Source organism: Nothobranchius furzeri, chromosome 4, assembly GCF_043380555.1.
Source record: "Nothobranchius furzeri strain GRZ-AD chromosome 4, NfurGRZ-RIMD1, whole genome shotgun sequence".
NCBI lineage: Eukaryota > Metazoa > Chordata > Actinopteri > Cyprinodontiformes > Nothobranchiidae > Nothobranchius > Nothobranchius furzeri.
The window spans coordinates 46,137,717-46,152,474 of NC_091744.1; the positions used below are offsets into that span (position 1 = coordinate 46,137,717).

At 46.2% G+C, this 14,758-nt stretch overlaps 1 protein-coding gene across 4 annotated transcripts in view; it reads right to left on the reverse strand.

Moving 5' to 3' along the window:
• The window catches only part of LOC107373636 (INSC spindle orientation adaptor protein), a 122,631-nt gene that overhangs the window by 50,695 nt on the left and 57,178 nt on the right, over positions 1 to 14,758 (reverse strand). The window contains exon 1 of one of the 4 annotated variants that reach the window (XM_070550201.1): positions 2,214 to 6,595. The exons of the other annotated variants lie outside the window; for them this stretch is intronic. The gene's annotated coding sequence lies outside the window, so the exon portion shown is untranslated. Of the gene's footprint in view, positions 1 to 2,213; positions 6,596 to 14,758 lie in introns of those variants that run through there. 4 annotated transcript variants of the gene reach the window in all.

Below are 14,758 nucleotides of genomic sequence, written 5' to 3' on the forward strand. Positions count from 1 at the left end.
TAATTTTGTACGTGTGTACAGTTAGTACTTGAAGCACACGAGATTCTGGTAAAGCTGACAAGAAGCCTGATAATGATGAGCCCACCCATGATTTATGAAACAAAAAGGATTCTGACTGCATAGCAATACATTCGTCTTTTTATACTTAAAATGCCGCAAAAAACGTGAAGAAGAAAAGATGAGTTAGTGACTTTAGGATTAGTTTATGTGGTCTTTACGTACACCAGTGATTACAAATACAGGCAGCTAAGGTATTCTCACGGGATTACAGCCCCAAAAATGTCCTATGAAGTTTATTTAATCACTTCATTGATCAGAAGTGTTGAGAATGACATTCTATCACTGCAGATTGAATTTAAACTCAGATTATTAACAAGAGGTGTCAGATACATTACAATGAGTTTTAAAATCTCTTGAGACACTCAAATGAACTTAATCCCAAATAAGTCATTTCTGCAGCATTTATAAATTTTTCAGGGCAAAAGGGGCAGTGTACTGTAATTACTGCCTGTTTGTTGTGTTGTAAAAAATCTGTGACCAAACTAAGCGTTCTTTAATGAGACCTAGTTAAAACACCTCTGAAGCATGCTTTTTCTGATGATTCCGTTTCTAATTTTCTGGAGAAAAAATATGTTAAAGTGTTCATCAGTCTCTTCTCCTCCCAACAGTGAAGCATCCTCATACCGTAGCGGGGTGCTTTTCAGCCAGGGAAGTAGACTCATTCACACCTTAGCCTCACAACACAAGCCCTTTTTACAAGACACACCATGCCGGTGTCGTGCCAATGTAGTTATCCACGCCAGAATTTGTTTCCCCTGCTGTTCCTTGCTCTTCTCGGTAGAATTTGTCTCCCCTGCAACTGGAGCGCATGCCGATGTTTTGTCGATTTGAGTTACCCCCTCGAGATCTGTTTCAGCTGCACCCAGCCAAAACATGCGTGTCGTTACCCTTACACTAACCATAACCCTATAACAAACATAAAAATTATCCCACGCTCAATATTTTCATAAATTATAATTGTTCAAAACATATATTTTTGTGACTGAGTGGTTATGGTTAGAGCAGGTGTCAGGGTGAGGGTTATTTTTTGTGAGGGGGGAACTCAAATCAATATAACACCGGCATCCAATGCAGGGGGAAACAAAATCTGGCAGGGTTAACTACATTGGCACAACACAGTCAATAAGTTTTGCTTTTTGAACTAAATCTGCTGAGACGGCAAACTGGAGCAACACAGAGCTCTATGGAGCTGGAGCTGGAGCTCAGATCACCAGAGACTGCACAGGGACTGATGGGGCAGACACCTTTAGGAGTGGCTTGTTAAAAAAAACTTAACAATCGCAGCTTCAGTCTCAATAAAAAGCAAGTTATGTACAAGTTAAATGGAAGTCCGCAGCGTTGCAGAGACCGCCCCATACCTACTTTATGCATACTCATTGCCTAATCTTTTATAAAAAAGGACACAGTTGCGCCACATTACCACCACGGTCTGACCACTTACAAATGACATAAGGGTCCCTGATGCTGCCACGGTTTTGAGGCAAACTGAAGGCATTGTTTTATAAAAATGGCTACAGATATGAATAAAAAACGGAACCTAAACATCCTCCCGGTGGAACTTCCAGACCTTAATCCTGTTGAGATGTTTGGTCAGTCACAGAAAAATCTATTAATTCTAAAGAAAAACTCAAAGAATGTATTGAGAGCTGCCAGAATTTGGCCAAATAAATGTTAACCATAACACCTCACATAAAGTTACCTGCCTCCACAGAGCCACAGCAATAAGCTCTCAGTGTCATGATCCGCTCCAGCCCCCCTGACTGTGTCTCTCATGCCCTGATTAGCCTGATTGTTCTCACCTGTCCCTGATTACTCTGCCCATGTGTTCCTGGTTCCCTTGTGTATTTATACCTCCCTCCGTGTTTCTGTCTTTGTCGGTTCATTGTCGTTGTCCATGTTCGTTCGTCCTGTGCTCCTATCCTTCAATAAACAGCTTTTTATTTTTTACATCCGTCTGCCTGCTCATCTGCCTCCGGAACCCACCACCACACATGGTCTGCCACCTCCACCCGCAGAACATGACAGAATGAACCGACCAAACCTGGACCTGTGGTGAGCTAACACACCTGTTCCTGGAGGATTATTTTTTCTTTTTTGTCCCTTTCAGTTGTGGGGAGATTTCTGGCCTGGAGTTTGTGTTCGGCGCATCCTACCTGTTCTCGGGGTGGTCGAAGTTCCTCTGGGAGATCCTGGCGCATCCTATTTATCTTCGGGGTGGCCAGGGTCATTCTCCTCCAGCTGTTTTAGCCCCGTCCCGTTCGTCTCCTGAAGCCGCGGATCCTGGAGCCTCAAGGGAGCTACAACCCCTGCGCATGCCATTGTTCTCCGGTGTGGTAGGGCTGGTCTCCCCGCTCTTCTCCGGCTTCCCTTCACCCGAGCCTCCGCTGATGGACCCAGCAGATCGGATGTGCACCTGCTCTGATTGGGATGTCGAGTACCTGCCGCCGAACTGGGCTTCCATGCGTCGCATCCGCTACTCAACCACTTCCTGGTCCACGCCTGCAGGTTCTGTGCCTGCAGGTTCTCCACGCAGCAGTTCCTGCTGGGGTCTGTGCCTGCTGCTGCAGTTCCTGCTGGGTCCCACGCCTGCTGCTGCAGTTCGTCTCTGTGTTCCTGGTGTCAAGTGTTCGTGTCCAGTCAAGTCAAGTCATCGTGTCCATTCAAGTCAAGTCATCGTGTCAAGTCAAGTCATCGTGTCCAGTCAAGTCAAGTCAAGTCATCGTGTCCAGTCAAGTCAAGTCAAGTCATCGTGTCAAGTCAAGTCATCGTGTCCAGTCAAGTCAAGTCATCGTGTCAAGTCAAGTCATCGTGTCCAGTCAAGTCAAGTCAAGTCATCGTGTCCAGTCAAGTCATCGTGTCCAGTCAAGTCATCGTGTCCAGTCCAGTCAAGTCATCGTGTCCAGTCCAGTCAAGTCATCGTGTCCAGTCCAGTCAAGTCATCGTGTTCGAGTCCCTGTGCCCACGTCAAGTCTACGTGCCCACGTCAAGTCAAGTCATCGTGTTCGAGTCCCTGTGCCCACGTCAAGTCTACGTGCCCAGGTGTTCGAGTCCGGTTTCCCTGGTCTAAGTTCGTGGACACGTCTGGTTGTAAGACGGAGTGCTGCCTACTCCTAGAGGCCCCTGCTCCGCGGCCCTGGACTGTGTTCGTTGTTCCCTGGTCTAGTCTTCTGTGTTACCTTGTCATGTGTGCCCTAGTCTGGTCTTCGTTCGTGCCCGTGTCTCCTGTGTTTTGTGGCTTGTGGGCGTCTGGTATCCGCCCCTTGGGGGGGGGGGGGGGGGTGTACTGTCATGATCTGCTCCAGCCCCCCTGACAGTGTCTCTCATGCCCTGATTGGCCTGATTGTTCTCACCTGTCCCTGATTACTCTGTCATGTTCTGCGGGTGGAGGTGGCAGACCATGTGTGGTGGTGGGTTCCGGAGGCAGATGAGCAGGCAGACGGATGTAAAAAATAAAAAGCTGTTTATTGAAGGACGGGAGCACAGGACGAACGAACATGGACAACGACAATGAACCGACAAAGACAGCAACACGGAGGGAGGTATAAATACACAAGGGAACCAGGAACACATGGGCAGAGTAATCAGGGACAGGTGAGAACAATCAGGCTAATCAGGGCATGAGAGACACAGTCAGGGAGGCTGGAGCGGATCATGACACTCAGCTTCAAACTACTCCTGCATTCAGGCCCAGGTCTTGGCGGGCCCGGCCCGCCCATTTGCCGATCTTGCCTGCTCAGGACAGATTACAGCACCGCATGCAAATGTATTGGCTCGAGACGATCAACAGAGGGCGCTCTAGGTTACTAATCGACAGTTTTAGATGCAGTAGAAGAAGACGCTTTGCTACAGTAGCTTGCTAAAATGGATATCAGAGATTGGTTTAGCAAACAGAAAAACAATACTAGCACAAGCAGGGATGACGCGTCATCAAAAAGGCCAGTGCATCCAGAAGTTGCAGCTACAAGCGCTTCTGTTCCTCCTCTCTCCGTGCCTCCAGCACAGTCTCAGCAGGCAATTGCGCCACCGAGTGGCAGCAGCACCAACGTAAATCGCTGTTCAGATGACCTCGGGGGGGATAAGCCTAATCAGGTGCGCCTGGAAAATTATCCAGTTTGACTTTTCTCTGGGAAAAAACGCAGTTTTTCTTCATCATGGTACCAAAATAGAACATGGTTGGAGTATTCAGGGAAAACAGATGCAGCTAGGGCTGCAACAAACGATTATTTGGATAATCGATTAATCGGATGGGGTCTCGACACGATTAATCGATTAATCGGATTACATGGGGAAATTTTTAAAAACTGCTAGGGAAACGTTATTTCTCTCCTTCCTTCACTTTATTTAACACAACATTATTAGAAAACAGTTCAATAGCAGAAAAACAACATGCCATCACCTAAATTGTCTTATAAGGTGTATAGACAGAGACCCTAAGCTACATCTATCTGTGACCTAAAATGCTTGGTCCAAGTTAAACAGCTTAAGGGCAATTCTCATCTGTTTTGTTTGATCTCATCTGTTGACATTTATTTTAAATGTAATTAAACATAGGCTGTGAATTAATCAAAATTGATCACTATTTCCAAAAATGACTGAAAAAATACCAAATAAAACAAAAGTAAATGAATGCCATCCTCCTTGCAATGATGCCCTGGGCAACTGCCATAAAGTCACATCAAGAAATGCTGCTGATCATTCCAATGATCCCAAATAGACTCACATTAGGCCACATGAAAGCAACTGAACCCAAAAATATATTAACCAGTATATAACTGCACTCTCACACAACACGCCTGCAGCAACAGTTAGGACTCCTCCCTCCCTTTTAAAAGCGTTTTTGCTTCCGAGGACATTGTGGTTGTAAAACCACATGCTAGTAGTCTGGCCCCGGTGTGATCAACCAGTTTCTGCGGGAATGTGACGGCGGAACCAGGTCCTGATTAACACTTTGTTGTACCCTGGGCAACAATATTCAAGGGCTCCATCATCACGACCCGAGGATCACCATAATGTGGTCACATACAGAATATTTTACTGTAATATGCAGTAAATATACTCAATACTTGAATGCCTGACAACACGTAACCCGCCCAGAGTAACCTTTGACCCACCTCGTGTGGACTGACCAATGAGGAGAGGGTCTTAACTTGAGGCCCTCTCTTCATTGGTCAGTCTGCATGAGACTGACTCTCAACTGACGTTCAGAGTCATAGGCAGCGAAGCGTCTCTGTGCAGCGCAAAAGCCCGGGCGGACAGTTTGTTTAATATAGGGTGATCATATTTCCATTTCCAAACAAGAGGACAGGGGATCTGTGCCTATGACGTCACACTATGGCAACACCACACAAACCATGTTGGGACCCATTTTTTGTAAGAACTAAATTAATATCAGATTCTGCCAATAAAAGGGCTCTAAAACAATTCATATGTAAATATTTTGCATATTTAATGCAAAAGCTCATTTTTATGCTTTAGTGCTGCAACAAGGTTTTATTAATAATAAATTATTATACCTTTTGTTTTACTACAGCATCGGTAAGCTTCCTGTGCACAGATTATTAAGGATGCTTGTTTCAGCTGTGAGATTAGACGATAGGATCAATGATAAAATAAGTTGTCACACACTCCATGGAAACTTTCAGATAATCCACAAATAGTGGCTTTCAAATGGTTTTGTTACTTTTTGCAAGTTTAGAAAAGAAGCAGATGAGACAGCATGTCTGATAATTTAGTTTTTCATCTGATAATATTAGAACATGTCAGTAATGTCTGAGGGGCTTTTACAAACACTGTATAACTAACACTACTGAAGAGGGTATGAATTACACAGAGGCTTCTGGGGAGCCCAGTTATGGGGGGGGGGACATTTTGCCTTGGCCCCCAAAATGTCTTGAAACGGCCCTGGGTGTGTGACTGAGTTTTGAAGGTGATCTGAATTGTATCAGATGTATAAATATGACATGTGTATAACTTATTGTTTTTTACTGGTAAAAACGTGTAGTGGAGATAAATCTACCTACATTTTACTTTGTTTTCTTGTTTTTATTTAACTATTTTCCTGTCCTGTCTGTCTCTCATCTTCCTGCATCTCCTCATAATTCTCCAGAAAATCTGTTGCCTGGATTCTTACTTTTTCACCTCATCAGTTACTTTTGAGCAGATCAAAGAGATCTCCTGACCGCAAAGCGGAGAGCTCGTTTTCGATGCTGCGTGAGGTGAAATCACCACAGCACAGGTGATGAGCTCCGCAGCAGAGCGCTTCAGGCACAAATAAGACAGAAAATAGAGAACATGTGCAGACAAGAACGATCGTGTGCTAATTATAGTTTTTTGGTTGCGCCACTTTGAGAATGGACCGTGCGCTGGAAGCAGCTGCCTGGATCGCTGTGCAACAATGCGGAACCGGTTCGCAGCAGCGCAAGTCTGCAGGCTCTCCCTCGCGCTGATCTGCTGGTACCGGCTCTCCCTCGCGCTGATCTGCGGCTCTCCCTCGCGCTGATCTGACTTGCTCTGGTCTGCGTGCAACGGCGGGCGGGAAGGGGGTGGGGGATGGGGGGGGAGGGGGGGGGGGGCGCTTTTGGAAGAGTTGTGCGACACAACGAATCGATGACGCAATTCGTTGCCAACGCTTTTAGTAATCGATTTTCATCGAATTCATCGATTCGTTGTTGCAGCCCTATATGCAGCATACTGTTTCCCCTGCAGACAGTTTCGTTCTCATTCCTCATCAAACTCTGTTACCATTTTGAATTTAGGGGTGTCTGCTGTCCTTTTTATTCAAATGTTTTAAAACGCATATTAAAGTTGAAACTCTTTTTGAACCATCTTAAATACAGGGTTGTCTGTTCTCTTTTTATAAAGAAAACACTCTAGATTTTCTAAATCTTGTTTAGAAGACCTAGTTTACACTTCTTACCAGCTGGTAGCAGTAATGCACCAAGTCAATGTTTACCAAGAAGAAGAAGCACGCAGCCAAGAAGTAGCATGCTAACCTGATGCTAACTGGTATTCGTGATGTAAACATTATGAGAAATACGTGCAAAAAGAAGAATTTACTAAGGTATCAAGTTGCAGGGCAGGATTTGGAAGAAGACTTGTGGACTAAGTACGTTATTGGAGAACATTAACTGGACGTTAGGATTGTTTTTAAATGGTGACTCTGTGGTGCGCAGGCGCAGCTAAGAACAGTGAGTTGCAAGTATTGGTTCAGTAAAATTGGTTACTTTGTCTTAAGTTTTGATTGCATCTTTAATTGGCATACATAATCGGAATAAAACAATGAAGAATCTTAGCTTTTTAGTTAGTTATGTAGAACAAGTTGGTGACGCAAAACGACGGATTTGACCCGGAAGTATATGTATGTAACGTCCACCAGACAGATTATAAACATGCAAAGGGGTTGAAAAAAACACGGTTTATTACTGGGCCCCCCCAGTAAAACCCACTGCCCCTCCAGGTGAAGTCCTCTGGCGCCGAGTCTGCCTGCATTGCTCTTCTCTGAGGAGAATCATTAAACACAGCCTGAGAAGTTATTAAACCCAACATGATTAAGGTCTGTTATTTCCTGTCTATTTCAAAAGTCAACAAAGTTTAGGGATATCCACCAGCCATACCACCCACAGCACATAGCAGTAACATTCACTGTTAAAACAAAACCTTTTCATTCATCACTTGGTTGTTTCGTGTCTTGGGTCCCATTAACCCTCTGGAGGCAGGCATCGCAGATTTGCAACAGTTAAAACCTACCTACCTACCTGGTTACTCCACATATGTATTTCATGAGCATTTTTTATTTCAGAAGTACCCCTGAAGGACTTAGTTGTTCATCCTTTTAACAAAACTTATTTTAAGCCTGAGAGGGTTAAGCCACAAGTCATTATAGGTTCAGGTTGTTGCTTAATTTGTGATAAATATTTGGATTTGCTTCTTAAAGTGTTTGTCCTGTGCTATTTTCTTTGCATCAGTTTTGTATTAGCCTGGCTGGACATGCCATACATGTAACTATACAGTCTGGCCATGAGCCATTGACACAACCCTGTTGTGTAGCGGAGTCTATGCTTGTCTCAAACTGTCTCACCATGCTATTGCTACTACTACTATTACTAATGCTGTAATTCTAACATTAACAGGCCCTAAATTAAGAGTTTTAGCAAAATAAGACATTCATAATAGTTTGTTAAATGAAAGTAAATGGTTTGTTGCTGATTAACGCACACGCTAATTAACTCAAATCAATATGTGGCTTTTAGAGAAGTAATTCAAGGGGAACATGTTCTTGCCTTTAAGTAGTAACGTAATACTAAACTACTAGTAATTAGGTATGAACAAAATCTGACTTTAGAATGGGGAACATGTTCTTGCTTACAAGTGGTTAATTGATTGTTGTTTAGGCTCTATTACCATGTGGAGTTTGGTGTTTATTACATAAGACCAGAACATAATATTTTTGGTTATTAATGCAGAATAACTATTCCCCTTGAATTACTTCTTTAAAAGTAAAGTGGCACACCAAATTGTCACTTGTGGTGGTGTGCCACCAAATTGTTTGGCTACCCTTATCAAAGTTTGCTGGGGGTGCCCCTGTGTTCACCATACCTTGTCGTCGAAGAAGAAGAAGAAGAAGAAGAAGAAGAAGAAGAAGAAGAAGAAGAAGAAGAAGAAGAAGAAGAAGAAACATCCTTTTTACTAAATAAAAGACTAACTTCTTCGTCCTGGCACTTGCAGAGTACAGACGCTTCTCTTTTTGCTCCTTTATCTTTTTTTCCCAAGGCTCTTTGTCCTGTCTGCCCACAGAGTGCTTCTCTGCATTTCTTCTGAAAAACTCTATTTTTAACCATGGATTTGATAAATTGGTCATTCAACGCGATTGAGAAGATTTTTTCATCAATGAGAACGGAGCAGGGGGCTCCCACATGCCCACAAGTGGGATATATGCTGGATTCCTGGAGGGAATGGAAGATCATATGCCTCTCCCAGCTGTCCATTGAGGATGTCAAAGATGTGTGGATATTCGGTCTGATGATCACTGGATTTCTCCTGATTGGAGTGGGAGGATGTCTGGTTTTCTGGAAATTTGGGAAGACGGGAGCGATTGGAGGGCGACCCGCACCTACGGAAAGCAGCGTCTGTGTGGAGACTTCTCAGACTGGGACGTTACTCAAGGTGAATCGTAAGCTGGACAATGTTCTAGCTGCGATACCGGTATTAGTGCGCAAAATGGATGTCATCTCGAAAAGTCACCGGACGGTATGGACAAGTTTAAAAACCCAAATTGGCTTCACTGAAGGACTGGAAATGATCAGTTTAAAGACTGAAGGCAGAGAGTAAAATTATCTCAGGTTGACCCAAACAAATTCTTGTTATCCGAATCTGATGCCCTGGTAGCCTTGAGAGGCTAGCAACAAACCCCATGAAGGAATGTAGACAGATGCTGTGAAAACCCGACCTAGCCCCCCCTGAAGCCTGGCAAGGTCATCAACCTGCAGGAGTCAATGTGCTCTGCGCTTCTCCCAAGATCTCCCTCCCACCTGTGCCTACAGTGGCTGAGTGCCGTAGATGGTTGCTCTCGCTGGGGGAAACAGGATCCCAACCCCCCGCGCCTTCCTATTGGAGTCTCATGTTATGTTGTGATGTCTGAAGTCTGTTGCATATCTGTGAGGTGTTTTTTTTTTGCAGAGCAAAGCTGCCCTCCTGGTGGGAGGGTAGCTGTGAAGTGCCTTTTTTCCCTCCACCTGAACCAATCCTCATGTTACCCTCTTATCTCTATTAAGGTAGCGCGACTCAGGGTTGCGAATGACCACAGTCACTAATTCTTGTCATGTTTCTTGCCCATGTATGTCTGATCTCTGAATTGTGTGTACTGAAACTCTAATTTCCCTCTGGGATTAATAAAGTATCTTTGATTTGATTTGATTGATCTGTTCATGTCTCAAAGACAAATCCAAGTCAAAAGTCTCCAAATTGATGCCAAAGCCATTTCAAAAGAACACTGCTCCTGAAGCATTGCCATGGTTGTAGTTGTGTTTAGTAGGTCATAGCTAATGTAGTTGCCACACATACTTGGTAGTGTGTGTTCAGACTGGTATTGACTCCGTCTTTTCACTTTTGAATTTTGGAGAGAAATCCCTCACCACATGCTTTAAGATAACATTAATCGACTACATGTTGTACCATTGGCCAGCTGAAGATTTTGAGCAGTTTTTGAAGAATCAAACACATCAGCATGTGCTTGTTTATGCTGCTGCCTGATTTAAATCTGCCTGGATTCAGTTTTGAGCTTTCATGTGTTACGTTCAGCCAATATGGGATTCATTGAACTCACTGTAAGCAGGAAGGAGTCAAATGTCTGTGGTGTGTAAATATCACAGTCTGATGCTTGGCGTCACTGTGGAACAAATAAAAAGACTTTATTTTATACAATCAAACTACAAGCTTTTGGAGTTTTGGTGCCTAAAAAAGACTCATTAAACTGACCACTGCGGCTTTGGCCCAAGGTAGAACTAAGGTTTGTGCTTGTCCAACATGAAGGCATTTGAAGACCAAATTGGCAGTTATCCTTTTCTTAAAAACAAAGAATGTTAAACAAAACTGAATCCTAACTAAACAGAGCTGATTAAATGTGCTAAAAAGTGAAAGATGAACTGAGTAAATGATAAAAATGTCAAATAAAAGGTGCTGTTTAATGCACGTGTCAGGCTTTGACATGGGTGTAGGTCAAGTCTGTGCTACTCCTGGAAAAGCAGCAGGCAGGGATAATTTTGTCCTCTGTTATAGTTCAAATCTGACTGCAAAGGCCGTCATCTGACTTCCAGATGTTTCAAACAGCTTCTCATGTGCAGCCAAGACCTGATTCAGTAAAGAAAATCACAGAGACAGCTTCTCCCATTTTCAGTCTCTTTCTTTCCATCTCAGTCTGACCCTTACCTTCACTCCTGCACTATTATACATATGATGCATTGCACGCACCATAAGGCATAAAACCCAGCTTTTTGAAGACTTTGAACTGTCTCAAACTCTCCCCAACTTTTTTATTCACCCTCACTCAGTTGCCACTCAGTAACTCCGCACTTATGCAAACCTTTCAGGTTGGATGAGTCTGCGAAACCTTGGCTAAGCTCTTTGCTGTAGTATAAAGGACCTGTGTTAGCTGAGGACACGCATGTCTTCTATCCGTGTTTGAATTACAGGTCAGAAATCAGGCTCCTTTCATTATTTAAACTCTGTTTATAAAGCGCGAGTGTCACGAACTCCTCCTCCTGACCACCCCCTACGGACCCAACTAGCGGACTTCTACACTTCCCAGCATTCCCATCACCAGCGTGGCTCGTCGACGTCATCACGCCGACTCTATTTACGGAAGTGCCGCCACTCATTCATCACTCAGTCATCGTTCATACCAGACATCGACCCGAGTTCTCAGGCTTACCAGCCCTCAAACCAGGAAAGGGATCTTTCCACGCTGTCTACCACCAGTAAGTCAGCTTCCTTATTTATTCGGAACTGCTGCTCAGTCTCGGCTCTTTCCGAGCTCTGCGCCGCCGTTCCCAGATCAAAACCGCGTACTCTGTTTAACCCAATGCTAGCCACTCCGCGTCTGGGTCACGCAGTTACGCTACAAGCAACCTCTGCTACACTTCAGCTCAGCCAATCGAACCTGACAGGATGACTGAGTCTAAGGTTGACCCAGCGGAGTTTGCTCACCTACGTGCAGAAGTGGCTCAACTTCGCACCCTTGTAGATCGACAGACGGCAGACATGACCCAGCTTCGTGCCGTAGCAGATCGCCAAGCCTCTAAGCTTGAGTCTCTTACCGAGCTAGTTGTCCAGCTCTCCACTGCCCTCCAACGACAGGCCTCAGCCGTCACTGACAACATGGAATGACGTCTCAGTCTCCCAGACAAGTGGGGTGGGACCAGGGGGTCCCCGGAAGGCATGCTGGCCACCCTGGCAATGACGTTTGAGTGCCAGCCGGTGCGCTACCCCACGTCCTGTTCTCGCGTCGCCCTGCTGACCTCCCTGCTGACGGGTCGGGCCGGTGAATGGGCGGCGGCTCTTTATAATCAGAAGTCTCCTGTCTGCAACAGTTATGAGACTTTCGTGAAGGAGATGAAGAAGGCATTTGTACATCCCAGCAGCGAGGTTGCGGATGAGACCCGACTGCTTCAACTCTGCCAGGGCTCCCAGACGGTGGCCCATTACACCTCCCGCTTCCAGACCACGGCTGCTCGGTTGACTTGGGACACTGCCGCCCTGAAGGCCGTTTACCTGGAGGGGTTGTCCCCCCAAATCCGTGAGGGCATGATTGGACATGAGGCCCCAACCTCCCTGGACCTGGCGGTGGACCTGGCCCTCCAATTGGACTGCTGCATCCTTAACCGACCGAGTGCCATGTCGACTCCCGTTCACACCAGAATGTCACCCCGTCGACAGGGCAGCCAACCGACGGAGGAACCCATGTAGCTGGGACATCTTCCCCCTGAGGAACGGGCGTGGCGTTACCATGAAGGACGATGCGCCTACTGTGGGGGTTTGGGCCACCACCGTGGCAAGTGCCCGAGACGACCGGGAAACGGTCCCTCCGGGTCGGAGTAGGGGCTGTCCCGCCCGGAGTCTCCACTTTTCCAGTCCCACATCGCACCACCCTCCCGGTCTCCCTCCAACTGGACCAAGGTCCGGCCCGACTGGAGGCTCTTCTCGACACCGGCGCCGCTGAATGTTTCATCGACCAGGGACTGGTCACCCAGTTCAAGATACCCCTTACCGCTCTAGACCGACCCATTCCTGTCAAATCAGTGGACGGCCGCCCACTCATGCCGTATCCTCTCACCCACCGAACCCAGGACCTCCACATGACCATCAATCAACACCTGGAGACCCTTCACTTCCTGGTCATTCAGGCCCCGGCTACTCCCCTCATCTTGGGTCACTCCTGGTTCTGCCGCCATGAGCCTCACATATCCTGGTCCACCAGTAAGGTCATGGCCTGGGGTGCGGGTTGCCAGACCCACTGTAGTTCACCTGCACCCCGGACTCGATCAACACCTCCCAGGGATGTAGACCTGACACTCATTCCTCCACAGTACCACGACCTCGCTCAGGTCTTTGCCAAGGAACCCACTACCAGATTACCTCTCATCTGCCTTATGACCTGGAGATCAGGCTCCAGCCCGGTACTACCCCGCCCCTGGGTCGTCTATACTTTCTCTCCCCGGCGGAGACCCGGGCAATGGACTCCTACATAACCGAGGCCCTCCAGAAGGGGTTCATCCGCCACTCCACATCCCCCAGTGCCGCAGGGTTTTTTTTGTGAAGAAGAAGGAGGGGGATCTCCGGTCCTGTATTGACTACCGGGGGTTGAACAAGATAACAATCCGGGATCGTCACCCTCTTCCTCTCATGGGTACCGCTCTGGACGCCATCACCCAAGCTGCCCTCTTCACCAAACTGGACCTGCGCAGTGCTTATAACCTGATCCGCATCAAGGAGGGGGAGGAGTGGAAGACCCCTTTCATCACACCAACCGGCCACTATGAGTACCTAGTTATGCCTTTTGGCCTCTGCAATAGTCCCGCGGTTTTCCAGCGATTCATCACAGATGTACTGAGACATGTTGGGCCGCTGGGTTTTCATATATCTGGATGACATACTCATATACTCTCACATGGCCGAAGAACACATCCGGCATGTTCGGGCCATTCTGTTCCCAGATCAAAGCCGCATGCTCTGTTTAACTCAACGCTAGCCACTCCGCATCTGGGTCACGCAGTTACTCAACTCAACTCAACTCAACTTTATTTATAAATCGCGCCTTACAGGCAAAAAGATGCCACCAAGGCGCTACACTGATCAAATAAAAACATAAAAGAGTAAGTCCAGAAAATAAAACATTGTATCACACGATACAGTTAAAACTACAGTGAGTAAAATCGCTATAAGTAAAACAATAAAACTAGTTAGAAAGGTTAAAAGACAGGTCATAAAAATATGTTTTTAGCCTTTCCTTAAAAACCGCAACAGAGGTGGAGGCCCTTATGCTGAGAGGAATCTTATTCCAAAGCTTAGGACCTGCCACAGCAAAAGCCCTATCACCACGCGTCTTTAGGCGCGTTCTTGGGACCGAGAGGAGCATGAAGTTCTCCGAGTGGAGTGACCGTGAAGGGGTGTATGGTTGAAGTAGTGACACCAAGTAAGGAGGGGCTAAACCATTTAACGTTTTAAAAACTAGTAAAAGTATTTTAAAATGAATCCTAACATCAACGGGCAGCCAGTGAAGCGCAGCCAGGACAGGAGTTATGTGGTCAAACTTGCGCCTGCCCTCTAAAAATCTAGCAGCAGCATTCTGGACCATTTGCAACCTGGCTATTGAGCCCTTGCTCACACCGAATAGAACAGAGTTGCAGTAGTCCAATCGCACCGTAATAAAAGCATGGACCACCGTCTCAAGATCATGACGTGACAGAAATGGTTTGATCTTTGCCAGCCAGTTACTCTACAAGCAACCTCCACTACACTTCAGCTCAGCCAATTGAACCCGACAGGGAGCAGCACCAACACTTTTTGAACTGGCTCGACTCAATGAGGAATCCCAGACAATCTATTCACCCTCCATCCTCCAGGCAGCAGTTTGAGCAGCCTCAAGGCTGGAGAATGAACTGTGACATTTAACCCTTTATAGTGTAAGCAACCATATCAGATCACT